Source organism: Pseudorasbora parva, chromosome 4 (assembly GCF_024679245.1).
Source record: "Pseudorasbora parva isolate DD20220531a chromosome 4, ASM2467924v1, whole genome shotgun sequence".
Taxonomy (NCBI): domain Eukaryota; kingdom Metazoa; phylum Chordata; class Actinopteri; order Cypriniformes; family Gobionidae; genus Pseudorasbora; species Pseudorasbora parva.
The window spans coordinates 38,485,371-38,508,615 of NC_090175.1; the positions used below are offsets into that span (position 1 = coordinate 38,485,371).

General features: G+C 43.9%; 47 non-coding genes across 47 annotated transcripts; 33 read left to right on the top strand and 14 right to left on the bottom strand.

Moving 5' to 3' along the window:
• Positions 1-682: 682 nt before the first annotated feature.
• trnar-ccg (transfer RNA arginine (anticodon CCG)) lies at positions 683-755 on the bottom strand. Its single transcript has one exon. It is a non-coding gene; the product is annotated as a tRNA-Arg (tRNA).
• Positions 756-914: 159 nt separating this feature from the next.
• trnap-agg (transfer RNA proline (anticodon AGG)) lies at positions 915-986 on the top strand. The gene has a single exon. It is a non-coding gene; the product is annotated as a tRNA-Pro (tRNA).
• A 285-nt stretch (positions 987-1,271) lies between these two features.
• trnap-agg (transfer RNA proline (anticodon AGG)) lies at positions 1,272-1,343 on the top strand. The gene has a single exon. It is a non-coding gene; the product is annotated as a tRNA-Pro (tRNA).
• A 283-nt stretch (positions 1,344-1,626) lies between these two features.
• Positions 1,627-1,698, top strand: trnap-cgg (transfer RNA proline (anticodon CGG)). The gene has a single exon. It is a non-coding gene; the product is annotated as a tRNA-Pro (tRNA).
• A 785-nt stretch (positions 1,699-2,483) lies between these two features.
• On the bottom strand, positions 2,484-2,556 carry trnar-ccg (transfer RNA arginine (anticodon CCG)). The gene has a single exon. It is a non-coding gene; the product is annotated as a tRNA-Arg (tRNA).
• A 159-nt stretch (positions 2,557-2,715) lies between these two features.
• trnap-agg (transfer RNA proline (anticodon AGG)) lies at positions 2,716-2,787 on the top strand. The gene has a single exon. It is a non-coding gene; the product is annotated as a tRNA-Pro (tRNA).
• A 285-nt stretch (positions 2,788-3,072) lies between these two features.
• trnap-agg (transfer RNA proline (anticodon AGG)) lies at positions 3,073-3,144 on the top strand. Its single transcript has one exon. It is a non-coding gene; the product is annotated as a tRNA-Pro (tRNA).
• Positions 3,145-3,427: 283 nt separating this feature from the next.
• trnap-cgg (transfer RNA proline (anticodon CGG)) lies at positions 3,428-3,499 on the top strand. The gene has a single exon. It is a non-coding gene; the product is annotated as a tRNA-Pro (tRNA).
• A 787-nt stretch (positions 3,500-4,286) lies between these two features.
• On the bottom strand, positions 4,287-4,359 carry trnar-ccg (transfer RNA arginine (anticodon CCG)). Its single transcript has one exon. It is a non-coding gene; the product is annotated as a tRNA-Arg (tRNA).
• A 159-nt stretch (positions 4,360-4,518) lies between these two features.
• trnap-agg (transfer RNA proline (anticodon AGG)) lies at positions 4,519-4,590 on the top strand. The gene has a single exon. It is a non-coding gene; the product is annotated as a tRNA-Pro (tRNA).
• Positions 4,591-4,875: 285 nt separating this feature from the next.
• Positions 4,876-4,947, top strand: trnap-agg (transfer RNA proline (anticodon AGG)). Its single transcript has one exon. It is a non-coding gene; the product is annotated as a tRNA-Pro (tRNA).
• Positions 4,948-5,230: 283 nt separating this feature from the next.
• On the top strand, positions 5,231-5,302 carry trnap-cgg (transfer RNA proline (anticodon CGG)). Its single transcript has one exon. It is a non-coding gene; the product is annotated as a tRNA-Pro (tRNA).
• A 783-nt stretch (positions 5,303-6,085) lies between these two features.
• Positions 6,086-6,158, bottom strand: trnar-ccg (transfer RNA arginine (anticodon CCG)). Its single transcript has one exon. It is a non-coding gene; the product is annotated as a tRNA-Arg (tRNA).
• A 159-nt stretch (positions 6,159-6,317) lies between these two features.
• On the top strand, positions 6,318-6,389 carry trnap-agg (transfer RNA proline (anticodon AGG)). Its single transcript has one exon. It is a non-coding gene; the product is annotated as a tRNA-Pro (tRNA).
• Positions 6,390-6,674: 285 nt separating this feature from the next.
• trnap-agg (transfer RNA proline (anticodon AGG)) lies at positions 6,675-6,746 on the top strand. The gene has a single exon. It is a non-coding gene; the product is annotated as a tRNA-Pro (tRNA).
• Positions 6,747-7,029: 283 nt separating this feature from the next.
• trnap-cgg (transfer RNA proline (anticodon CGG)) lies at positions 7,030-7,101 on the top strand. The gene has a single exon. It is a non-coding gene; the product is annotated as a tRNA-Pro (tRNA).
• Positions 7,102-7,884: 783 nt separating this feature from the next.
• On the bottom strand, positions 7,885-7,957 carry trnar-ccg (transfer RNA arginine (anticodon CCG)). The gene has a single exon. It is a non-coding gene; the product is annotated as a tRNA-Arg (tRNA).
• A 159-nt stretch (positions 7,958-8,116) lies between these two features.
• Positions 8,117-8,188, top strand: trnap-agg (transfer RNA proline (anticodon AGG)). Its single transcript has one exon. It is a non-coding gene; the product is annotated as a tRNA-Pro (tRNA).
• Positions 8,189-8,926: 738 nt separating this feature from the next.
• trnar-ccg (transfer RNA arginine (anticodon CCG)) lies at positions 8,927-8,999 on the bottom strand. The gene has a single exon. It is a non-coding gene; the product is annotated as a tRNA-Arg (tRNA).
• Positions 9,000-9,158: 159 nt separating this feature from the next.
• On the top strand, positions 9,159-9,230 carry trnap-agg (transfer RNA proline (anticodon AGG)). Its single transcript has one exon. It is a non-coding gene; the product is annotated as a tRNA-Pro (tRNA).
• Positions 9,231-9,775: 545 nt separating this feature from the next.
• trnap-cgg (transfer RNA proline (anticodon CGG)) lies at positions 9,776-9,847 on the top strand. The gene has a single exon. It is a non-coding gene; the product is annotated as a tRNA-Pro (tRNA).
• Positions 9,848-10,632: 785 nt separating this feature from the next.
• trnar-ccg (transfer RNA arginine (anticodon CCG)) lies at positions 10,633-10,705 on the bottom strand. Its single transcript has one exon. It is a non-coding gene; the product is annotated as a tRNA-Arg (tRNA).
• Positions 10,706-10,864: 159 nt separating this feature from the next.
• Positions 10,865-10,936, top strand: trnap-agg (transfer RNA proline (anticodon AGG)). Its single transcript has one exon. It is a non-coding gene; the product is annotated as a tRNA-Pro (tRNA).
• Positions 10,937-11,221: 285 nt separating this feature from the next.
• trnap-agg (transfer RNA proline (anticodon AGG)) lies at positions 11,222-11,293 on the top strand. The gene has a single exon. It is a non-coding gene; the product is annotated as a tRNA-Pro (tRNA).
• Positions 11,294-11,577: 284 nt separating this feature from the next.
• trnap-cgg (transfer RNA proline (anticodon CGG)) lies at positions 11,578-11,649 on the top strand. The gene has a single exon. It is a non-coding gene; the product is annotated as a tRNA-Pro (tRNA).
• Positions 11,650-12,432: 783 nt separating this feature from the next.
• Positions 12,433-12,505, bottom strand: trnar-ccg (transfer RNA arginine (anticodon CCG)). The gene has a single exon. It is a non-coding gene; the product is annotated as a tRNA-Arg (tRNA).
• Positions 12,506-12,664: 159 nt separating this feature from the next.
• On the top strand, positions 12,665-12,736 carry trnap-agg (transfer RNA proline (anticodon AGG)). Its single transcript has one exon. It is a non-coding gene; the product is annotated as a tRNA-Pro (tRNA).
• A 285-nt stretch (positions 12,737-13,021) lies between these two features.
• Positions 13,022-13,093, top strand: trnap-agg (transfer RNA proline (anticodon AGG)). Its single transcript has one exon. It is a non-coding gene; the product is annotated as a tRNA-Pro (tRNA).
• Positions 13,094-13,376: 283 nt separating this feature from the next.
• Positions 13,377-13,448, top strand: trnap-cgg (transfer RNA proline (anticodon CGG)). The gene has a single exon. It is a non-coding gene; the product is annotated as a tRNA-Pro (tRNA).
• Positions 13,449-14,231: 783 nt separating this feature from the next.
• trnar-ccg (transfer RNA arginine (anticodon CCG)) lies at positions 14,232-14,304 on the bottom strand. The gene has a single exon. It is a non-coding gene; the product is annotated as a tRNA-Arg (tRNA).
• Positions 14,305-14,463: 159 nt separating this feature from the next.
• Positions 14,464-14,535, top strand: trnap-agg (transfer RNA proline (anticodon AGG)). Its single transcript has one exon. It is a non-coding gene; the product is annotated as a tRNA-Pro (tRNA).
• A 738-nt stretch (positions 14,536-15,273) lies between these two features.
• Positions 15,274-15,346, bottom strand: trnar-ccg (transfer RNA arginine (anticodon CCG)). The gene has a single exon. It is a non-coding gene; the product is annotated as a tRNA-Arg (tRNA).
• A 159-nt stretch (positions 15,347-15,505) lies between these two features.
• On the top strand, positions 15,506-15,577 carry trnap-agg (transfer RNA proline (anticodon AGG)). The gene has a single exon. It is a non-coding gene; the product is annotated as a tRNA-Pro (tRNA).
• Positions 15,578-16,315: 738 nt separating this feature from the next.
• trnar-ccg (transfer RNA arginine (anticodon CCG)) lies at positions 16,316-16,388 on the bottom strand. The gene has a single exon. It is a non-coding gene; the product is annotated as a tRNA-Arg (tRNA).
• Positions 16,389-16,547: 159 nt separating this feature from the next.
• Positions 16,548-16,619, top strand: trnap-agg (transfer RNA proline (anticodon AGG)). The gene has a single exon. It is a non-coding gene; the product is annotated as a tRNA-Pro (tRNA).
• Positions 16,620-16,904: 285 nt separating this feature from the next.
• Positions 16,905-16,976, top strand: trnas-aga (transfer RNA serine (anticodon AGA)). Its single transcript has one exon. It is a non-coding gene; the product is annotated as a tRNA-Ser (tRNA).
• Positions 16,977-17,260: 284 nt separating this feature from the next.
• On the top strand, positions 17,261-17,332 carry trnap-agg (transfer RNA proline (anticodon AGG)). The gene has a single exon. It is a non-coding gene; the product is annotated as a tRNA-Pro (tRNA).
• Positions 17,333-18,473: 1,141 nt separating this feature from the next.
• Positions 18,474-18,546, bottom strand: trnar-ccg (transfer RNA arginine (anticodon CCG)). The gene has a single exon. It is a non-coding gene; the product is annotated as a tRNA-Arg (tRNA).
• Positions 18,547-18,705: 159 nt separating this feature from the next.
• Positions 18,706-18,777, top strand: trnap-agg (transfer RNA proline (anticodon AGG)). The gene has a single exon. It is a non-coding gene; the product is annotated as a tRNA-Pro (tRNA).
• Positions 18,778-19,062: 285 nt separating this feature from the next.
• trnap-agg (transfer RNA proline (anticodon AGG)) lies at positions 19,063-19,134 on the top strand. The gene has a single exon. It is a non-coding gene; the product is annotated as a tRNA-Pro (tRNA).
• A 1,143-nt stretch (positions 19,135-20,277) lies between these two features.
• trnar-ccg (transfer RNA arginine (anticodon CCG)) lies at positions 20,278-20,350 on the bottom strand. Its single transcript has one exon. It is a non-coding gene; the product is annotated as a tRNA-Arg (tRNA).
• A 159-nt stretch (positions 20,351-20,509) lies between these two features.
• On the top strand, positions 20,510-20,581 carry trnap-agg (transfer RNA proline (anticodon AGG)). The gene has a single exon. It is a non-coding gene; the product is annotated as a tRNA-Pro (tRNA).
• Positions 20,582-20,866: 285 nt separating this feature from the next.
• trnas-aga (transfer RNA serine (anticodon AGA)) lies at positions 20,867-20,938 on the top strand. The gene has a single exon. It is a non-coding gene; the product is annotated as a tRNA-Ser (tRNA).
• A 296-nt stretch (positions 20,939-21,234) lies between these two features.
• trnap-agg (transfer RNA proline (anticodon AGG)) lies at positions 21,235-21,306 on the top strand. The gene has a single exon. It is a non-coding gene; the product is annotated as a tRNA-Pro (tRNA).
• A 1,141-nt stretch (positions 21,307-22,447) lies between these two features.
• trnar-ccg (transfer RNA arginine (anticodon CCG)) lies at positions 22,448-22,520 on the bottom strand. The gene has a single exon. It is a non-coding gene; the product is annotated as a tRNA-Arg (tRNA).
• Positions 22,521-22,679: 159 nt separating this feature from the next.
• On the top strand, positions 22,680-22,751 carry trnap-agg (transfer RNA proline (anticodon AGG)). Its single transcript has one exon. It is a non-coding gene; the product is annotated as a tRNA-Pro (tRNA).
• Positions 22,752-23,036: 285 nt separating this feature from the next.
• On the top strand, positions 23,037-23,108 carry trnap-agg (transfer RNA proline (anticodon AGG)). Its single transcript has one exon. It is a non-coding gene; the product is annotated as a tRNA-Pro (tRNA).
• Positions 23,109-23,245: the final 137 nt, after the last annotated feature.

A 23,245-nucleotide genomic window follows, 5' to 3' on the forward strand; every position in this document is an offset into this window, starting at 1 on the left:
TTCAAGGTTTTCTGACACTGTTTCCGATGGTTGCTTTGCTTTAACAACCATTTGATATCAGAACTTTTGCTGCAGACAACATGGTGCTTGATGTCACGTTCTCTAGCATCAGAGGCTGATATTTCGGCCAAATTGAACTTTCTGCAGGGGTTTTGGGATTCAAACCATTTTACATCAGTCATAGTTGAATTAAAACCATGAGCACAGAAATACATGTCCTTGGAGTTTCTTTGTACAGTCATTGACCTTTTGCTTAGAGCTAGCTCATTCAACCACGTCCTTGGACGGAGGCTGATGCCTTATGGTTCAAAGTCAAGCCTAAGATATAGTCTGTATGCTGCTGTTGACTTTTAGAGCCCTTCACTGGTGTGCCGTGCGTTTTTCTGCAATTAGATGGCCAAAGCTCTCATTGGCACTGTTGACTTCATGGGCAAAGCATGAGTGGCAGAAGACAATTTATTGATGCTGAAGATGCAGAATCAGTCTTGATGAGTAGACAGCTACTTTTGTTGTGACTTGTGTTAAAAAAACACTTTGTGGAATTCTCTTTTAAATTCGTCTTTCATAGTGATATATGGTTATCATTATGATAATTCCAATCGTGCGGTCATCATGGATATAGTCATTGAAAAATCCTCCTTGAAATTCTCACAAAGCCATCTTAAAGGTAGCCCATCAAAGACGACCCAGTTGGGACTTGAACCCACAATCCTCAGCTCCGGAGGCTGATGCCTTATCCATTAGGCCACCGGGCCTTGTTTGGCAAAGTTGGCCGTCAATCTGTAGTATCCCTTGAAGTAGTTTTTGAAGCTCAAATATCTACACTTAAGTATCTCGACAACAGAACACGTTCCGTTATACAGGTGAGCTTCACTAAATTTGTGGTACCCACACAAAACATGGCATACCAGAGAGGCTCGTTGGTCTAGGGGTATGATTCTCGCTTAGGGTGCGAGAGGTCCCGGGTTCAAATCCTGGACGAGCCCAGTCGTTTCATAGCAAGCTGGCTGCGTTGAGCCCACCTCAAAACTGCTGAGTTTTTGAAATAATTACTTTTGTTCATCTGTACTACAACATAGCCCAGATTCAGTCAAAGGTCAAGTGTTTGTTTTTTCCTTGTACAGACCATACTCAGAGTCGCTGCCTTCCAGGAAATGCGGCTTCCTAACGGCAAGCGTTTTCTATTAAAATTAGTGCCTGCCCAATCTTTTAGAGGGCAACATTCAGTGACTGTACATGTGTACACACGTAGCTGCTGGTGTTCGCAGTCAGGCTCGTTGGTCTAGGGGTATGATTGCCGCTTAGGGTGCGAGAGGTCCCGGGTTCAAATCCCGGACGAGCCGAGCCGTTTCAAAGCAAGCTGGCTACGTTGAGCTTAGATAAAAACTACTGTGGTTTTGAAATAATTACTGTTGTTCATCTGTACTACAACATATCCCAGATTCAGACAAAGGTCGTGTTTTTTTCTTCCTTGTGCAGGCCATACTCAGAGTCGCTGCCTTCCAGGAAATGCGGCTTCCTAACGACAAGTGTTTTCTATTAAAACTAGTGCCTGCCCAATCTTTTAGAGGGCCACATTAAGTGACTGTAGATGTGTACACACGTAGCCATAGATGATTCTGGTCTGGCTCGTTGGTCTAGGGGTATGATTCTCGCTTCGGGTGCGAGAGGTCCCGGGTTCAAATCCCGGACGAGCCCAGCCGTTTCAAAGCAAGCTAACTTCCTCGGCTTCCTAACAACAAACGCTTTCTATTTCAATTATATTCAATTCCCGACTGAGCCCTCTAGCATTTAGAATGAGTTCAAGGTTTTCTGACACTGTTTCCGATGGTTGCTTTGCTTTAACAACCATTTGATATCAGAACTTTTGCTGCAGACAACATGGTGCTTGATGTCACGTTCTCTAGCATCAGAGGCTGATATTTCGGCCAAATTGAACTTTCTGCAGGGGTTTTGGGATTCAAACCATTTTACATCAGTCATAGTTGAATTAAAACCATGAGCACAGAAATACATGTCCTTGGAGTTTCTTTGTACAGTCATTGACCTTTTGCTTAGAGCTAGCTCATTCAACCACGTCCTTGGACGGAGGCTGATGCCTTATGGTTCAAAGTCAAGCCTAAGATATAGTCTTTATGCTGCTGTTGACTTTTAGAGCCCTTCACTGGTGTGCCGTGCGTTTTTCTGCAATTAGATGGCCAAAGCTCTCATTGGCACTGTTGACTTCATGGGCAAAGCATGAGTGGCAGAAGACAATTTATTGATGCTGAAGATGCAGAATCAGTCTTGATGAGTAGACAGCTACTTTTGTTGTGACTTGTGTTAAAAAAACACTTTGTGGAATTCTCTTTTAAATTCGTCTTTCATAGTGATATATGGTTATCATTATGATAATTCCAATCGTGCGGTCATCATGGATATAGTCATTGAAAAATCCTCCTTGAAATTCTCACAAAGCCATCTTAAAGGTAGCCCATCAAAGACGACCCAGTTGGGACTTGAACCCACAATCCTCAGCTCCGGAGGCTGATGCCTTATCCATTAGGCCACCGGGCCTTGTTTGGCAAAGTTGGCCGTCAATCTGTAGTATCCCTTGAAGGTGTTTTTGAAGCTCAAATATCTACACTTAAGTATCTCGACAACAGAACACGTTCCGTTATACAGGTGAGCTTCACTAAATTTGTGGTACCCACACAAAACATGGCATACCGGAGAGGCTTGTTGGTCTAGGGGTATGATTCTCGCTTAGGGTGCGAGAGGTCCCGGGTTCAAATCCCGGACGAGCCCAGTCGTTTCATAGCAAGCTGGCTGCGTTGAGCCCACCTCAAAACTGCTGAGTTTTTGAAATAATTACTTTTGTTCATCTGTACTACAACATAGCCCAGATTCAGTCAAAGGTCAAGTGTTTTTTTTTTCCTTGTACAGACCATACTCAGAGTCGCTGCCTTCCAGGAAATGCGGCTTCCTAACGGCAAGCGTTTTCTATTAAAATTAGTGCCTGCCCAATCTTTTAGAGGGCAACATTCAGTGACTGTACATGTGTACACACGTAGCTGTTGATGTTCGCAGTCAGGCTCGTTGGTCTAGGGGTATGATTCTCGCTTAGGGTGCGAGAGGTCCCGGGTTCAAATCCCGGACGAGCCCAGCCGTTTCAAAGCAAGCTGGCTATGTTGAGCTTAGATAAAAACTACTGTGGTTTTGAAATAATTACTGTTGTTCATCTGTACTACAACATATCCCAGATTCAGACAAAGGTCGTGTTTTTTTCTTCCTTGTGCAGGCCATACTCAGAGTCGCTGCCTTCCAGGAAATGCGGCTTCCTAACGACAAGTGTTTTCTATTAAAACTAGTGCCTGCCCAATCTTTTAGAGGGCCACATTAAGTGACTGTAGATGTGTACACACGTAGCCATAGGTGATTCTGGTCTGGCTCGTTGGTCTAGGGGTATGATTCTCGCTTCGGGTGCGAGAGGTCCCGGGTTCAAATCCCGGACGAGCCCAGCCGTTTCAAAGCAAGCTAACTTCCTCGGCTTCCTAACAACAAACGCTTTCTATTTCAATTATATTCAAGTCCCGACTGAGCCCTCTAGCATTTAGAATGAGTTCAAGGTTTTCTGACACTGTTTCCGATGGTTGCTTTGCTTTAACAACCATTTGATATCAGAACTTTTGCTGCAGACAACATGGTGCTTGATGTCACGTTCTCTAGCATCAGAGGCTGATATTTCGGCCAAATTGAACTTTCTGCAGGGGTTTTGGGATTCAAACCATTTTACATCAGTCATAGTTTAATTAAAACCATGAGCACAGAAATACGTGTCCTTAAAGTTTCTTTGTACAGTCATTGACCTTTTGCTTAGAGCTAGCTCATTCAACCACGTCCTTGGACGGAGGCTGATGCCTTATGGTTCAAAGTCAAGCCTAAGATATAGTCTGTATGCTGCTGTTGACTTTTAGAGCCCTTCACTGGTGTGCCGTGCGTTTTTCTGCAATTAGATGGCCAAAGCTCTCATTGGCACTGTTGACTTCATGGGCAAAGCATGAGTGGCAGAAGACAATTTTTGATGATGCTGAAGATGCAGAATCAGTCTTGATGAGTAGACAGCTACTTTTGTTGTGACTTGTGTTAAAAAAACACTTTGTGGAATTCTCTTTTAAATTCGTCTTTCATAGTGATATATGGTTATCATTATGATAATTCCAATCGTGCGGTCATCATGGATATAGTCATTGAAAAATCCTCCTTGAAATTCTCACAAAGCCATCTTAAAGGTAGCCCATCAAAGACGACCCAGTTGGGACTTGAACCCACAATCCTCAGCTCCGGAGGCTGATGCCTTATCCATTAGGCCACCGGGCCTTGTTTGGCAAAGTTGGCCGTCAATCTGTAGTATCCCTTGAAGGTGTTTTTGAAGCTCAAATATCTACACTTAAGTATCTCGACAACAGAACACGTTCCGTTATACAGGTGAGCTTCACTAAATTTGTGGTACCCACACAAAACATGGCATACCGGAGAGGCTTGTTGGTCTAGGGGTATGATTCTCGCTTAGGGTGCGAGAGGTCCCGGGTTCAAATCCCGGACGAGCCCAGTCGTTTCATAGCAAGCTGGCTGCGTTGAGCCCACCTCAAAACTGCTGAGTTTTTGAAATAATTACTTTTGTTCATCTGTACTACAACATAGCCCAGATTCAGTCAAAGGTCAAGTGTTTTTTTTTTCCTTGTACAGACCATACTCAGAGTCGCTGCCTTCCAGGAAATGCGGCTTCCTAACGGCAAGCGTTTTCTATTAAAATTAGTGCCTGCCCAATCTTTTAGAGGGCAACATTCAGTGACTGTACATGTGTACACACGTAGCTGTTGATGTTCGCAGTCAGGCTCGTTGGTCTAGGGGTATGATTCTCGCTTAGGGTGCGAGAGGTCCCGGGTTCAAATCCCGGACGAGCCCAGCCGTTTCAAAGCAAGCTGGCTATGTTGAGCTTAGATAAAAACTACTGTGGTTTTGAAATAATTACTGTTGTTCATCTGTACTACAACATATCCCAGATTCAGACAAAGGTCGTGTTTTTTTCTTCCTTGTGCAGGCCATACTCAGAGTCGCTGCCTTCCAGGAAATGCGGCTTCCTAACGACAAGTGTTTTCTATTAAAACTAGTGCCTGCCCAATCTTTTAGAGGGCCACATTAAGTGACTGTAGATGTGTACACACGTAGCCATAGGTGATTCTGGTCTGGCTCGTTGGTCTAGGGGTATGATTCTCGCTTCGGGTGCGAGAGGTCCCGGGTTCAAATCCCGGACGAGCCCAGCCGTTTCAAAGCAAGCTAACTTCCTCGGCTTCCTAACAACAAACGCTTTCTATTTCAATTATATTCAAGTCCCGACTGAGCCCTCTAGCATTTAGAATGAGTTCAAGGTTTTCTGACACTGTTTCCGATGGTTGCTTTGCTTTAACAACCATTTGATATCAGAACTTTTGCTGCAGACAACATGGTGCTTGATGTCACGTTCTCTAGCATCAGAGGCTGATATTTCGGCCAAATTGAACTTTCTGCAGGGGTTTTGGGATTCAAACCATTTTACATCAGTCATAGTTTAATTAAAACCATGAGCACAGAAATACGTGTCCTTAAAGTTTCTTTGTACAGTCATTGACCTTTTGCTTAGAGCTAGCTCATTCAACCACGTCCTTGGACGGAGGCTGATGCCTTATGGTTCAAAGTCAAGCCTAAGATATAGTCTGTATGCTGCTGTTGACTTTTAGAGCCCTTCACTGGTGTGCCGTGCGTTTTTCTGCAATTAGATGGCCAAAGCTCTCATTGGCACTGTTGACTTCATGGGCAAAGCATGAGTGGCAGAAGACAATTTTTGATGATGCTGAAGATGCAGAATCAGTCTTGATGAGTAGACAGCTACTTTTGTTGTGACTTGTGTTAAAAAAACACTTTGTGGAATTCTCTTTTAAATTCGTCTTTCATAGTGATATATGGTTATCATTATGATAATTCCAATCGTGCGGTCATCATGGATATAGTCATATATCCTCCTTGAAATTCTCACAAAGCCATCTTAAAGGTAGCCCATCAAAGACGACCCAGTTGGGACTTGAACCCATAATCCTCAGCTCCGGAGGCTGATGCCTTATCCATTAGGCCACCGGGCCTTGTTTGGCAAAGTTGGCCGTCAATCTGTAGTATCCCTTGAAGTAGTTTTTGAAGCTCAAATATCTACACTTAAGTATCTCGACAACAGAACACGTTCCGTTATACAGGTGAGCTTCACTAAATTTGTGGTACCCACACAAAACATGGCATATCGGAGAGGCTCGTTGGTCTAGGGGTATGATTCTCGCTTAGGGTGCGAGAGGTCCCGGGTTCAAATCCCTGACGAGCCCAGTCGTTTCATAGCAAGCTGGCTGCGTTGAGCCCACCTCAAAACTGCTGAGTTTTTGAAATAATTACTTTTGTTCATCTGTACTACAACATAGCCCAGATTCAGTCAAAGGTCAAGTGGTTTTTTTTTCCTTGTACAGACCATACTCAGAGTCGCTGCCTTCCAGGACATGCGGCTTCCTAACGGCAAGCGTTTTCTATTAAAATTAGTGCCTGCCCAATCTTTTAGAGGGCAACATTCAGTGACTGTACATGTGTACACACGTAGCTGTTGGTGTTCGCAGTCAGGCTCGTTGGTCTAGGGGTATGATTCTCGCTTAGGGTGCGAGAGGTCCCGGGTTCAAATCCCGGACGAGCCCAGCCGTTTCAAAGCAAGCTGGCTACGTTGAGCTTAGATAAAAACTACTGTGTTTTTGAAATAAATACTGTTGTTCATCTGTACTACAACATATCCCAGATTCAGTCAAAGGTCGTGTTTTTTTTTTCCTTGTGCAGGCCATACTCAGAGTCGCTGCCTTCCAGGAAATGCGGCTTCCTAACGACAAGTGTTTTCTATTAAAACTAGTGCCTGCCCAATCTTTTAGAGGGCCACATTAAGTGACTGTAGATGTGTACACACGTAGCCATAGGTGATTCAGGTCTGGCTCGTTGGTCTAGGGGTATGATTCTCGCTTCGGTTGCGAGAGGTCCCGGGTTCAAATCCCGGACTAGCCCAGCCGTTTCAAAGCAAGCTAACTTCCTCGGCTTCCTAACAACAAACGCTTTCTATTTCAATTATATTCAAGTCCCGACTGAGCCCTCTAGCATTTAGAATGAGTTCAAGGTTTTCTGACACTGTTTCCGATGGTTGCTTTGCTTTAACAACCATTTGATATCAGAACTTTTGCTGCAGACAACATGGTGCTTGATGTCACGTTCTCTAGCATCAGAGGCTGATATTTCGGCCAAATTGAACTTTCTGCAGGGGTTTTGGGATTCAAACCATTTTACATCAGTCATAGTTTAATTAAAACCATGAGCACAGAAATACATGTCCTTAAAGTTTCTTTGTACAGTCATTGACCTTTTGCTTAGAGCTAGCTCATTCAACCACGTCCTTGGACGGAGGCTGATGCCTTATGGTTCAAAGTCAAGCCTAAGATATAGTCTGTATGCTGCTGTTGACTTTTAGAGCCCTTCACTGGTGTGCCGTGCGTTTTTCTGCAATTAGATGGCCAAAGCTCTCATTGGCACTGTTGACTTCATGGGCAAAGCATGAGTGGCAGAAGACAATTTTTGATGATGCTGAAGATGCAGAATCAGTCTTGATGAGTAGACAGCTACTTTTGTTGTGACTTGTGTTAAAAAAACACTTTGTGGAATTCTCTTTTAAATTCGTCTTTCATAGTGATATATGGTTATCATTATGATAATTCCAATCGTGCGGTCATCATGGATATAGTCATATATCCTCCTTGAAATTCTCACAAAGCCATCTTAAAGGTAGCCCATCAAAGACGACCCAGTTGGGACTTGAACCCACAATCCTCAGCTCCGGAGGCTGATGCCTTATCCATTAGGCCACCGGGCCTTGTTTGGCAAAGTTGGCCGTCAATCTGTAGTATCCCTTGAAGTAGTTTTTGAAGCTCAAATATCTACACTTAAGTATCTCGACAACAGAACACGTTCCGTTATACAGGTGAGCTTCACTAAATTTGTGGTACCCACACAAAACATGGCATACCGGAGAGGCTCGTTGGTCTAGGGGTATGATTCTCGCTTAGGGTGCGAGAGGTCCCGGGTTCAAATCCCGGACGAGCCCAGTCGTTTCATAGCAAGCTGGCTGCGTTGAGCCCACCTCAAAACTGCTGAGTTTTTGAAATAATTATATCCATAATATAATTATATGGATATAATTGAATAATCATTTGATATCAGAACTTTTGCTGCAGACAACATGGTGCTTGATGTCACGTTCTCTAGCATCAGAGGCTGATACTTCGGCCAAATTGAACATTCTGCAGGGGTTTTGGGATTCAAACCATTTTACATCAGTCATAGTTTAATTAAAACGATGAGCACAGAAATACATGTCCTTGGAGTTTCTTTGTACAGTCATTGACCTTTTGCTTAGAGCTAGCTCATTCAACCACGTCCTTGGACGGAGGCTGATGCCTTATGGTTCAAGGTCAGGCCTAAGATATAGTCTGTATGCTGCTGTTGACTTTTAGAGCCCTTCACTGGTGTGCCGTGCGTTTTTCTGCAATTAGATAGCCAAAGCTCTCATTGGCACTGTTGACTTCATGGGCAAAGCATGAGTGGCAGAAGACAATTTATTGATGCTGAAGATGCAGAATCAGTCTTGATGAGTAGACAGCTACTTTTGTTGTGACTTGTGTTAAAAAAACACTTTGTGGAATTCTCTTTTAAATTCGTCTTTCATAGTGATATATGGTTATCATTATGATAATTCTAATCGTGCGGTCATCATGGATATAGTCATTGAAAAATCCTCCTTGCAAATTCTCACAAAGCCATCTTAAAGGTAGCCCATCAAAGACGACCCAGTTGGGACTTGAACCCACAATCCTCAGCTCCGGAGGCTGATGCCTTATCCATTAGGCCACCGGGCCTTGTTTGGCAAAGTTGGCCGTCAATCTGTAGTATCCCTTGAAGTAGTTTTTGAAGCTCAAATATCTACACTTAAGTATCTCGACAACAGAACACGTTCCGTTATACAGGTGAGCTTCACTAAATTTGTGGTACCCACACAAAACATGGTATACCGGAGAGGCTCGTTGGTCTAGGGGTATGATTCTCGCTTAGGGTGCGAGAGGTCCCGGGTTCAAATCCCGGACGAGCCCAGTCGTTTCATAGCAAGCTGGCTGCGTTGAGCCCACCTCAAAACTGCTGAGTTTTTGAAATAATTACTTTTGTTCATCTGTACTACAACATAGCCCAGATTCAGTCAAAGGTCAAGTGTTTTTTTTTTCCTTGTACAGACCATACTCAGAGTCGCTGCCTTCCAGGAAATGCGGCTTCCTAACGGCAAGCGTTTTCTATTAAAATTAGTGCCTGCCCAATCTTTTAGAGGGCAACATTCAGTGACTGTACATGTGTACACACGTAGCTGTACATGTGTGCACACTACGTTGAGCTTAGATAAAAACTACTGTGGTTTTGAAATAATTACTGTTGTTCATCTGTACTACAACATATCCCAGATTCAGACAAAGGTCGTGTTTTTTTCTTCCTTGTGCAGGCCATACTCAGAGTCGCTGCCTTCCAGGAAATGCGGCTTCCTAACGACAAGTGTTTTCTATTAAAACTAGTGCCTGCCCAATCTTTTAGAGGGCCACATTAAGTGACTGTAGATGTGTACACACGTAGCCATAGGTGATTCTGGTCTGGCTCGTTGGTCTAGGGGTATGATTCTCGCTTCGGGTGCGAGAGGTCCCGGGTTCAAATCCCGGACGAGCCCAGCCGTTTCAAAGCAAGCTAACTTCCTCGGCTTCCTAACAACAAACGCTTTCTATTTCAATTATATTCAATTCCCGACTGAGCCCTCTAGCATTTAGAATGAGTTCAAGGTTTTCTGACACTGTTTCCGATGGTTGCTTTGCTTTAACAACCATTTGATATCAGAACTTTTGCTGCAGACAACATGGTGCTTGATGTCACGTTCTCTAGCATCAGAGGCTGATATTTCGGCCAAATTGAACTTTCTGCAGGGGTTTTGGGATTCAAACCATTTTACATCAGTCATAGTTGAATTAAAACCATGAGCACAGAAATACATGTCCTTGGAGTTTCTTTGTACAGTCATTGACCTTTTGCTTAGAGCTAGCTCATTCAACCACGTCCTTGGACGGAGGCTGATGCCTTATGGTTCAAAGTCAAGCCTAAGATATAGTCTTTATGCTGCTGTTGACTTTTAGAGCCCTTCACTGGTGTGCCGTGCGTTTTTCTGCAATTAGATGGCCAAAGCTCTCATTGGCACTGTTGACTTCATGGGCAAAGCATGAGTGGCAGAAGACAATTTATTGATGCTGAAGATGCAGAATCAGTCTTGATGAGTAGACAGCTACTTTTGTTGTGACTTGTGTTAAAAAAACACTTTGTGGAATTCTCTTTTAAATTCGTCTTTCATAGTGATATATGGTTATCATTATGATAATTCCAATCGTGCGGTCATCATGGATATAGTCATTGAAAAATCCTCCTTGAAATTCTCACAAAGCCATCTTAAAGGTAGCCCATCAAAGATGACCCAGTTGGGACTTGAACCCACAATCCTCAGCTCCGGAGGCTGATGCCTTATCCATTAGGCCACCGGGCCTTGTTTGGCAAAGTTGGCCGTCAATCTGTAGTATCCCTTGAAGGTGTTTTTGAAGCTCAAATATCTACACTTAAGTATCTCGACAACAGAACACGTTCCGTTATACAGGTGAGCTTCACTAAATTTGTGGTACCCACACAAAACATGGCATACCGGAGAGGCTCGTTGGTCTAGGGGTATGATTCTCGCTTAGGGTGCGAGAGGTCCCGGGTTCAAATCCCGGACGAGCCCAGTCGTTTCATAGCAAGCTGGCTGCGTTGAGCCCACCTCAAAACTGCTGAGTTTTTGAAATAATTACTTTTGTTCATCTGTACTACAACATAGCCCAGATTCAGTCAAAGGTCAAGTGTTTTTTTTTTCCTTGTACAGACCATACTCAGAGTCGCTGCCTTCCAGGAAATGCGGCTTCCTAACGGCAAGCGTTTTCTATTAAAATTAGTGCCTGCCCAATCTTTTAGAGGGCAACATTCAGTGACTGTACATGTGTACACACGTAGCTGTTGGTGTTCGCAGTCAGGCTCGTTGGTCTAGGGGTATGATTCTCGCTTAGGGTGCGAGAGGTCCCGGGTTCAAATCCCGGACGAGCCCAGCCGTTTCAAAGCAAGCTGGCTACGTTGAGCTTAGATAAAAACTACTGTGGTTTTGAAATAATTACTGTTTTTCATCTGTACTACAACATATCCCAGATTCAGTCAAAGGTCGTGTTTTTTTTTTTCCTTGTGCAGGCCATACTCAGAGTCGCTGCCTTCCAGGAAATGCGGCTTCCTAACGACAAGTGTTTTCTATTAAAACTAGTGCCTGCCCAATCTTTTAGAGGGCCACATTAAGTGACTGTAGATGTGTACACACGTAGCCATAGGTGATTCTGGTCTGGCTCGTTGGTCTAGGGGTATGATTCTCGCTTCGGGTGCGAGAGGTCCCGGGTTCAAATCCCGGACGAGCCCAGCCGTTTCAAAGCAAGCTAACTTCCTCGGCTTCCTAACAACAAACGCTTTCTATTTCAATTATATTCAAGTCCCGACTGAGCCCTCTAGCATTTAGAATGAGTTCAAGGTTTTCTGACACTGTTTCCGATGGTTGCTTTGCTTTAACAACCATTTGATATCAGAACTTTTGCTGCAGACAACATGGTGCTTGATGTCACGTTCTCTAGCATCAGAGGCTGATATTTCGGCCAAATTGAACTTTCTGCAGGGGTTTTGGGATTCAAACCATTTTACATCAGTCATAGTTTAATTAAAACCATGAGCACAGAAATACGTGTCCTTAAAGTTTCTTTGTACAGTCATTGACCTTTTGCTTAGAGCTAGCTCATTCAACCACGTCCTTGGACGGAGGCTGATGCCTTATGGTTCAAAGTCAAGCCTAAGATATAGTCTGTATGCTGCTGTTGACTTTTAGAGCCCTTCACTGGTGTGCCGTGCGTTTTTCTGCAATTAGATGGCCAAAGCTCTCATTGGCACTGTTGACTTCATGGGCAAAGCATGAGTGGCAGAAGACAATTTTTGATGATGCTGAAGATGCAGAATCAGTCTTGATGAGTAGACAGCTACTTTTGTTGTGACTTGTGTTAAAAAAACACTTTGTGGAATTCTCTTTTAAATTCGTCTTTCATAGTGATATATGGTTATCATTATGATAATTCCAATCGTGCGGTCATCATGGATATAGTCATATATCCTCCTTGAAATTCTCACAAAGCCATCTTAAAGGTAGCCCATCAAAGACGACCCAGTTGGGACTTGAACCCATAATCCTCAGCTCCGGAGGCTGATGCCTTATCCATTAGGCCACCGGGCCTTGTTTGGCAAAGTTGGCCGTCAATCTGTAGTATCCCTTGAAGTAGTTTTTGAAGCTCAAATATCTACACTTAAGTATCTCGACAACAGAACACGTTCCGTTATACAGGTGAGCTTCACTAAATTTGTGGTACCCACACAAAACATGGCATATCGGAGAGGCTCGTTGGTCTAGGGGTATGATTCTCGCTTAGGGTGCGAGAGGTCCCGGGTTCAAATCCCGGACGAGCCCAGTCGTTTCATAGCAAGCTGGCTGCGTTGAGCCCACCTCAAAACTGCTGAGTTTTTGAAATAATTAGTTTTGTTCATCTGTACTACAACATAGCCCAGATTCAGTCAAAGGTCAAGTGTTTTTTTTTTCCTTGTACAGACCATACTCAGAGTCGCTGCCTTCCAGGACATGCGGCTTCCTAACGGCAAGCGTTTTCTATTAAAATTAGTGCCTGCCCAATCTTTTAGAGGGCAACATTCAGTGACTGTACATGTGTACACACGTAGCTGTTGGTGTTCGCAGTCAGGCTCGTTGGTCTAAGGGTATGATTCTCGCTTAGGGTGCGAGAGGTCCCGGGTTCAAATCCCGGACGAGCCCAGCCGTTTCAAAGCAAGCTGGCTACGTTGAGCTTAGATAAAAACTACTGTGTTTTTGAAATAAATACTGTTGTTCATCTGTACTACAACATATCCCAGATTCAGTCAAAGGTCGTGTTTTTTTTTTCCTTGTGCAGGCCATACTCAGAGTCGCTGCCTTCCAGGAAATGCGGCTTCCTAACGACAAGTGTTTTCTATTAAAACTAGTGCCTGCCCAATCTTTTAGAGGGCCACATTAAGTGACTGTAGATGTGTACACACGTAGCCATAGGTGATTCAGGTCTGGCTCGTTGGTCTAGGGGTATGATTCTCGCTTCGGTTGCGAGAGGTCCCGGGTTCAAATCCCGGACGAGCCCAGCCGTTTCAAAGCAAGCTAACTTCCTCGGCTTCCTAACAACAAACGCTTTCTATTTCAATTATATTCAAGTCCCGACTGAGCCCTCTAGCATTTAGAATGAGTTCAAGGTTTTCTGACACTGTTTCCGATGGTTGCTTTGCTTTAACAACCATTTGATATCAGAACTTTTGCTGCAGACAACATGGTGCTTGATGTCACGTTCTCTAGCATCAGAGGCTGATATTTCGGCCAAATTGAACTTTCTGCAGGGGTTTTGGGATTCAAACCATTTTACATCAGTCATAGTTTAATTAAAACCATGAGCACAGAAATACATGTCCTTAAAGTTTCTTTGTACAGTCATTGACCTTTTGCTTAGAGCTAGCTCATTCAACCACGTCCTTGGACGGAGGCTGATGCCTTATGGTTCAAAGTCAAGCCTAAGATATAGTCTGTATGCTGCTGTTGACTTTTAGAGCCCTTCACTGGTGTGCCGTGCGTTTTTCTGCAATTAGATGGCCAAAGCTCTCATTGGCACTGTTGACTTCATGGGCAAAGCATGAGTGGCAGAAGACAATTTTTGATGATGCTGAAGATGCAGAATCAGTCTTGATGAGTAGACAGCTACTTTTGTTGTGACTTGTGTTAAAAAAACACTTTGTGGAATTCTCTTTTAAATTCGTCTTTCATAGTGATATATGGTTATCATTATGATAATTCCAATCGTGCGGTCATCATGGATATAGTCATATATCCTCCTTGAAATTCTCACAAAGCCATCTTAAAGGTAGCCCATCAAAGACGACCCAGTTGGGACTTGAACCCACAATCCTCAGCTCCGGAGGCTGATGCCTTATCCATTAGGCCACCGGGCCTTGTTTGGCAAAGTTGGCCGTCAATCTGTAGTATCCCTTGAAGTAGTTTTTGAAGCTCAAATATCTACACTTAAGTATCTCGACAACAGAACACGTTCCGTTATACAGGTGAGCTTCACTAAATTTGTGGTACCCACACAAAACATGGCATACCGGAGAGGCTCGTTGGTCTAGGGGTATGATTCTCGCTTAGGGTGCGAGAGGTCCCGGGTTCAAATCCCGGACGAGCCCAGTCGTTTCATAGCAAGCTGGCTGCGTTGAGCCCACCTCAAAACTGCTGAGTTTTTGAAATAATTATATCCATAATATAATTATATGGATATAATTGAATAATCATTTGATATCAGAACTTTTGCTGCAGACAACATGGTGCTTGATGTCACGTTCTCTAGCATCAGAGGCTGATACTTCGGCCAAATTGAACATTCTGCAGGGGTTTTGGGATTCAAACCATTTTACATCAGTCATAGTTTAATTAAAACGATGAGCACAGAAATACATGTCCTTGGAGTTTCTTTGTACAGTCATTGACCTTTTGCTTAGAGCTAGCTCATTCAACCACGTCCTTGGACGGAGGCTGATGCCTTATGGTTCAAGGTCAAGCCTAAGATATAGTCTGTATGCTGCTGTTGACTTTTAGAGCCCTTCACTGGTGTGCCGTGCGTTTTTCTGCAATTAGATAGCCAAAGCTCTCATTGGCACTGTTGACTTCATGGGCAAAGCATGAGTGGCAGAAGACAATTTATTGATGCTGAAGATGCAGAATCAGTCTTGATGAGTAGACAGCTACTTTTGTTGTGACTTGTGTTAAAAAAACACTTTGTGGAATTCTCTTTTAAATTCGTCTTTCATAGTGATATATGGTTATCATTATGATAATTCTAATCGTGCGGTCATCATGGATATAGTCATTGAAAAATCCTCCTTGCAAATTCTCACAAAGCCATCTTAAAGGTAGCCCATCAAAGACGACCCAGGTGGGACTTGAACCCACAATCCTCAGCTCCGGAGGCTGATGCCTTATCCATTAGGCCACCGGGCCTTGTTTGGCAAAGTTGGCCGTCAATCTGTAGTATCCCTTGAAGTAGTTTTTGAAGCTCAAATATCTACACTTAAGTATCTCGACAACAGAACACGTTCCGTTATACAGGTGAGCTTCACTAAATTTGTGGTACCCACACAAAACATGGCATACCGGAGAGGCTCGTTGGTCTAGGGGTATGATTCTCGCTTAGGGTGCGAGAGGTCCCGGGTTCAAATCCCGGACGAGCCCAGTCGTTTCATAGCAAGCTGGCTGCGTTGAGCCCACCTCAAAACTGCTGAGTTTTTGAAATAATTATATCCATAATATAATTATATGGATATAATTGAATAATCATTTGATATCAGAACTTTTGCTGCAGACAACATGGTGCTTGATGTCACGTTCTCTAGCATCAGAGGCTGATACTTCGGCCAAATTGAACATTCTGCAGGGGTTTTGGGATTCAAACCATTTTACATCAGTCATAGTTTAATTAAAACGATGAGCACAGAAATACATGTCCTTGGAGTTTCTTTGTACAGTCATTGACCTTTTGCTTAGAGCTAGCTCATTCAACCACGTCCTTGGACGGAGGCTGATGCCTTATGGTTCAAGGTCAAGCCTAAGATATAGTCTGTATGCTGCTGTTGACTTTTAGAGCCCTTCACTGGTGTGCCGTGCGTTTTTCTGCAATTAGATAGCCAAAGCTCTCATTGGCACTGTTGACTTCATGGGCAAAGCATGAGTGGCAGAAGACAATTTATTGATGCTGAAGATGCAGAATCAGTCTTGATGAGTAGACAGCTACTTTTGTTGTGACTTGTGTTAAAAAAACACTTTGTGGAATTCTCTTTTAAATTCGTCTTTCATAGTGATATATGGTTATCATTATGATAATTCTAATCGTGCGGTCATCATGGATATAGTCATTGAAAAATCCTCCTTGCAAATTCTCACAAAGCCATCTTAAAGGTAGCCCATCAAAGACGACCCAGGTGGGACTTGAACCCACAATCCTCAGCTCCGGAGGCTGATGCCTTATCCATTAGGCCACCAGGCTTTGTTTGGCAACGTTGGCCGTCAATCTGTAGTATCCCTTGAAGTAGTTTTTGAAGCTCAAATATCTGCACTTAAGTATCTCGACAACAGAACACGATCCGTTATACAGGTGAGCTTCACTAAATTTGTGGTACCCACACAAAACATGGCGTACCGGAGAGGCTCGTTGGTCTAGGGGTATGATTCTCGCTTAGGGTGCGAGAGGTCCCGGGTTCAAATCCCGGACGAGCCCAGTCGTTTCATAGCAAGCTGTCTGCTTTGAGCCCACCCCAAAACTGCTGAGGTTTTGAAATAATTACTTTTGTTCATCTGTACTACAACATAGCCCAGATTCAGTCAAAGGTCAAGTGTTTTTTTTTTCCTTGTACAGACCATACTCAGAGTCCCTGCCTTCCAGGAAATGCGGCTTCCTAACGGCAAGCGTTTTCTATTAAAATTAGTGCCTGCCCAATCTTTTAGAGGGCAACATTCAGTGACTGTACATGTGTACACACGTAGCTGTTGGTGTTCGCAGTCAGGCTCGTTGGTCTAGGGGTATGATTCTCGCTTAGAGTGCGAGAGATCCCGGGTTCAAATCCCGGACGAGCCCAGTCGTTTCATAGCAAGCTGGCTGCGTTGAGCCCACCTCAAAACTGCTGAGGTTTTGAAATAATTACTTTTGTTCATCTGTACTACAACATAGCCCAGATTCAGTCAAAGGTCAAGTGTTTTTTTTTCCTTGTACAGACCATACTCAGAGTCGCTGCCTTCCAGGAAATGCGGCTTCCTAACGGCAAGCGTTTTCTATTAAAATTAGTGCCTGCCCAATCTTTTAGAGGGCAACATTCAGTGACTGTACTTGTGTACACACGTAGCTGTTGGTGTTCGCAGTCAGGCTCGTTGGTCTAGGGGTATGATTCTCGCTTAGGGTGCGAGAGGTCCCGGGTTCAAATCCCGGACGAGCCCAGCCGTTTCAAAGCAAGCTGGCTAGGTTGAGCTTAGATAAAAACTACTGTGGTTTTGAAATAATTACTGTTGTTCATCTGTACTACAACATATCCCAGGTTCAGTCAAAGGTCGTTTTTTTTTTTCCTTTTTTCAGGCCATACTCAGAGTCGCTGCCTTCCAGGAAATGCGGCTTCCTAACGACAAGTGTTTTCTATTAAAACTAGTGCCTGCCCAATCTTTTAGAGGGCCACATTAAGTGAGTGTACATGTGTACACACGTAGCCATAGGTGATTCTGGTCTGGCTCGTTGGTCTAGGGGTATGATTCTTGCTTCGGGTGCGAGAGGTCCTTGGTTCAAATCCCGGACGAGCCCAGCCGTTTCAAAGCAAGCTAACTTCCTCGGCTTCCTAACAACAAACGCTTTCTATTTCAATTATATTCAATTCCCGACTGAGCCCTCTAGCATTTAGAATGAGTTCAAGGGTTTTCTGACACTGTTTCCGATGGTTGCTTTGCTTTAACAACCATTTGATATCAGAACTTTTGCTGCAGACAACATGGTGCTTGATGTCACGTTCTCTAGCATCAGAGGCTGATACTTCGGCCAAATTGAACTTTCTGCAGGGGTTTTGGGATTCAAACCATTTTACATCAGTCATAGTTGAATTAAAACGATGAGCACAGAAATACATGTCCTTGGAGTTTCTTTGTACAGTCATTGACCTTTTGCTTAGAGCTAGCTCATTCAACCACGTCCTTGGACGGAGGCTGATGCCTTATGGTTCAAAGTCAAGCCTAAGATATAGTCTGTATGCTGCTGTTGACTTTTAGAGCCCTTCACTGGTGTGCCGTGCGTTTTTCTGCAATTAGATGGCCAAAGCTCTCATTGGCACTGTTGACTTCATGGGCAAAGCATGAGTGGCAGAAGACAATTTATTGATGCTGAAGATGCAGAATCAGTCTTGATGAGTAGACAGCTACTTTTGTTGTGACTTGTGTTAAAAAAACACTTTGTGGAATTCTCTTTTAAATTCGTCTTTCATAGTGATATATGGTTATCATTATGATAATTCCAATCGTGCGGTCATCATGGATATAGTCATTGAAAAATCCTCCTTGAAATTCTCACAAAGCCATCTTAAAGGTAGCCCATCAAAGACGACCCAGGTGGGACTTGAACCCACAATCCTCAGCTCCGGAGGCTGATGCCTTATCCATTAGGCCACCGGGCCTTGTTTGTCAAAGTTGGCCGTCAATCTGTAGTATCCCTTGAAGTAGTTTTTGAAGCTCAAATATCTACACTTAAGTATCTCGACAACAGAACACGTTCCGTTATACAGGTGAGCTTCACTTAATTTGTGGTACCCACACAAAACATGGCATACCGGAGAGTCTCGTTGGTCTAGGGGTATGATTCTCGCTTAGGGTGCGAGAGGTCCCGGGTTCAAATCCCGGACGAGCCCAGTCGTTTCATAGCAAGCTGGCTGCGTTGAGCCCACCTCAAAACTGCTGAGGTTTTGAAATAACTACTTTTGTTCATCTGTACTACAACATAGCCCAGATTCAGTCAAAGGTCAAGTGTTTTTTTTTTCCTTGTACAGACCATACTCAGAGTCGCTGCCTTCCAGGAAATGCGGCTTCCTAACGGCAAGCGTTTTCTATTAAAATTAGTGCCTGCCCAATCTTTTAGAGGGCAACATTCAGTGACTGTACTTGTGTACACACGTAGCTGTTGGTGTTCGCAGTCAGGCTCGTTCGTCTAGGGGTATGATTCTCGCTTAGGGTGCGAGAGGTCCCGGGTTCAAATCCCGGACGAGCCCAGCCGTTTCAAAGCAAGCTGGCTAGGTTGAGCTTAGATAAAAACTACTGTGGTTTTGAAATAATTACTGTTGTTCATCTGTACTACAACATATCCCAGGTTCAGTCAAAGGTCGTTTTTTTTTTTTCCTTTTTTCAGGCCATACTCAGAGTCGCTGCCTTCCAGGAAATGCGGCTTCCTAACGACAAGTGTTTTCTATTAAAACTAGTGCCTGCCCAATCTTTTAGAGGGCCACATTAAGTGAGTGTACATGTGTACACACGTAGCCATAGGTGATTCTGGTCTGGCTCGTTGGTCTAGGGGTATGATTCTTGCTTCGGGTGCGAGAGGTCCTTGGTTCAAATCCCGGACGAGCCCAGCCGTTTCAAAGCAAGCTAACTTCCTCGGCTTCCTAACAACAAACGCTTTCTATTTCAATTATATTCAATTCCCGACTGAGCCCTCTAGCATTTAGAATGAGTTCAAGGGTTTTCTGACACTGTTTCCGATGGTTGCTTTGCTTTAACAACCATTTGATATCAGAACTTTTGCTGCAGACAACATGGTGCTTGATGTCACGTTCTCTAGCATCAGAGGCTGATACTTCGGCCAAATTGAACATTCTGCAGGGGTTTTGGGATTCAAACCATTTTACATCAGTCATAGTTTAATTAAAACGATGAGCACAGAAATACATGTCCTTGGAGTTTCTTTGTACAGTCATTGACCTTTTGCTTAGAGCTAGCTCATTCAACCACGTCCTTGGACGGAGGCTGATGCCTTATGGTTCAAGGTCAAGCCTAAGATATAGTCTGTATGCTGCTGTTGACTTTTAGAGCCCTTCACTGGTGTGCCGTGCGTTTTTCTGCAATTAGATAGCCAAAGCTCTCATTGGCACTGTTGACTTCATGGGCAAAGCATGAGTGGCAGAAGACAATTTATTGATGCTGAAGATGCAGAATCAGTCTTGATGAGTAGACAGCTACTTTTGTTGTGACTTGTGTTAAAAAAACACTTTGTGGAATTCTCTTTTAAATTCGTCTTTCATAGTGATATATGGTTATCATTATGATAATTCTAATCGTGCGGTCATCATGGATATAGTCATTGAAAAATCCTCCTTGCAAATTCTCACAAAGCCATCTTAAAGGTAGCCCATCAAAGACGACCCAGGTGGGACTTGAACCCACAATCCTCAGCTCCGGAGGCTGATGCCTTATCCATTAGGCCACCAGGCTTTGTTTGGCAACGTTGGCCGTCAATCTGTAGTATCCCTTGAAGTAGTTTTTGAAGCTCAAATATCTGCACTTAAGTATCTCGACAACAGAACACGATCCGTTATACAGGTGAGCTTCACTAAATTTGTGGTACCCACACAAAACATGGCATACCGGAGAGGCTCGTTGGTCTAGGGGTATGATTCTCGCTTAGGGTGCGAGAGGTCCCGGGTTCAAATCCCGGACGAGCCCAGTCGTTTCATAGCAAGCTGTCTGCTTTGAGCCCACCCCAAAACTGCTGAGGTTTTGAAATAATTACTTTTGTTCATCTGTACTACAACATAGCCCAGATTCAGTCAAAGGTCAAGTGTTTTTTTTTTCCTTGTACAGACCATACTCAGAGTCCCTGCCTTCCAGGAAATGCGGCTTCCTAACGGCAAGCGTTTTCTATTAAAATTAGTGCCTGCCCAATCTTTTAGAGGGCAACATTCAGTGACTGTACATGTGTACACACGTAGCTGTTGGTGTTCGCAGTCAGGCTCGTTGGTCTAGGGGTATGATTCTCGCTTAGAGTGCGAGAGATCCCGGGTTCAAATCCCGGACGAGCCCAGTCGTTTCATAGCAAGCTGGCTGCGTTGAGCCCACCTCAAAACTGCTGAGGTTTTGAAATAATTACTTTTGTTCATCTGTACTACAACATAGCCCAGATTCAGTCAAAGGTCAAGTGTTTTTTTTTCCTTGTACAGACCATACTCAGAGTCGCTGCCTTCCAGGAAATGCGGCTTCCTAACGGCAAGCGTTTTCTTCGAGATACACTTAAGTATCTCGACAACAGAACACGTTCCGTTATACAGGTGAGCTTCACTAAATTTGTGGTACCCACACAAAACATGGCATACCGGAGAGGCTCGTTGGTCTAGGGGTATGATTCTCGCTTAGGGTGCGAGAGATCCCGGGTTCAAATCCCGGACGAGCCCAGCCCTTTCAAAGCAAGCTGGCTACGTTGAGCTTAGATAAAAACTACTGTGGGTTTGAAATAATTACTGTTGTTCATCTGTACTACAACATATCCCAGATTCAGTCAAAGGTCGTGTTTTTTTTTTCCTTGTACAGGCTATACTCAGAGTAGCTGCCTTCCAGGAAATGCGGCTTCCTAACGACAAGTGTTTTCTATTAAAACTAGTGCCTGCCCAATCTTTTAGAGGGCCACATTAAGTGACTGTACATGTGTACACACATAGCCATAGGTGATTCTGGTCTGGCTCGTTGGTCTAGGGGCATGATTCTCGCTTCAGGTGCGAGAAGTCCCGGGTTCAAATCCCAGACGAGCCCAGCCGTTTCAAAACAAGCTAACTTCCTCGGCTTCCTGACAACAAATGCTTTCTATTTCAATTATATTCAATTCCCGACTGAGCCCTCTAGCATTTAGAATGAGTTCAAGGGTTTTCTGACACTGTTTCCGATGGTTGCTTTGCTTTAACAACCATTTGATATCAGAACTTTTGCTGCAGACAACATGGTGCTTGATGTCACGTTCTCTAGCATCAGAGGCTGATACTTCGGCCAAATTGAACTTTCTGCAGGGGTTTTGGGATTCAAACCATTTTACATCAGTCATAGTTGAATTAAAACGATGAGCACAGAAATACATGTCCTTGGAGTTTCTTTGTACAGTCATTGACCTTTTGCTTAGAGCTAGCTCATTCAACCACGTCCTTGGACGGAGGCTGATGCCTTATGGTTCAAAGTCAAGCCTAAGATATAGTCTGTATGCTGCTGTTGACTTTTAGAGCCCTTCACTGGTGTGCCGTGCGTTTTTCTGCAATTAGATGGCCAAAGCTCTCATTGGCACTGTTGACTTCATGGGCAAAGCATGAGTGGCAGAAGACAATTTATTGATGCTGAAGATGCAGAATCAGTCTTGATGAGTAGACAGCTACTTTTGTTGTGACTTGTGTTAAAAAAACACTTTGTGGAATTCTCTTTTAAATTCGTCTTTCATAGTGATATATGGTTATCATTATGATAATTCCAATCGTGCGGTCATCATGGATATAGTCATTGAAAAATCCTCCTTGAGATTCTCACAAAGCCATCTTAAAGGTAGCCCATCAAAGACGACCCAGGTGGGACTTGAACCCACAATCCTCAGCTCCGGAGGCTGATGCCTTATCCATTAGGCCACCGGGCCTTGTTTGGCAAAGTTGGCCGTCAATCTGTAGTATCCCTTGAAGTAGTTTTTGAAGCTCAAATATCTACACTTAAGTATCTCGACAACAGAACACGTTCCGTTATACAGGTGAGCTTCACTTAATTTGTGGTACCCACACAAAACATGGCATACCGGAGAGTCTCGTTGGTCTAGGGGTATGATTCTCGCTTAGGGTGCGAGAGGTCCCGGGTTCAAATCCCGGACGAGCCCAGTCGTTTCATAGCAAGCTGGCTGCGTTGAGCCCACCTCAAAACTGCTGAGGTTTTGAAATAACTACTTTTGTTCATCTGTACTACAACATAGCCCAGATTCAGTCAAAGGTCAAGTGTTTTTTTTTTCCTTGTACAGACCATACTCAGAGTCGCTGCCTTCCAGGAAATGCGGCTTCCTAACGGCAAGCGTTTTCTATTAAAATTAGTGCCTGCCCAATCTTTTAGAGGGCAACATTCAGTGACTGTACTTGTGTACACACGTAGCTGTTGGTGTTCGCAGTCAGGCTCGTTGGTCTAGGGGTATGATTCTCGCTTAGGGTGCGAGAGGTCCCGGGTTCAAATCCCGGACGAGCCCAGCCGTTTCAAAGCAAGCTGGCTAGGTTGAGCTTAGATAAAAACTACTGTGGTTTTGAAATAATTACTGTTGTTCATCTGTACTACAACATATCCCAGGTTCAGTCAAAGGTCGTTTTTTTTTTTTCCTTTTTTCAG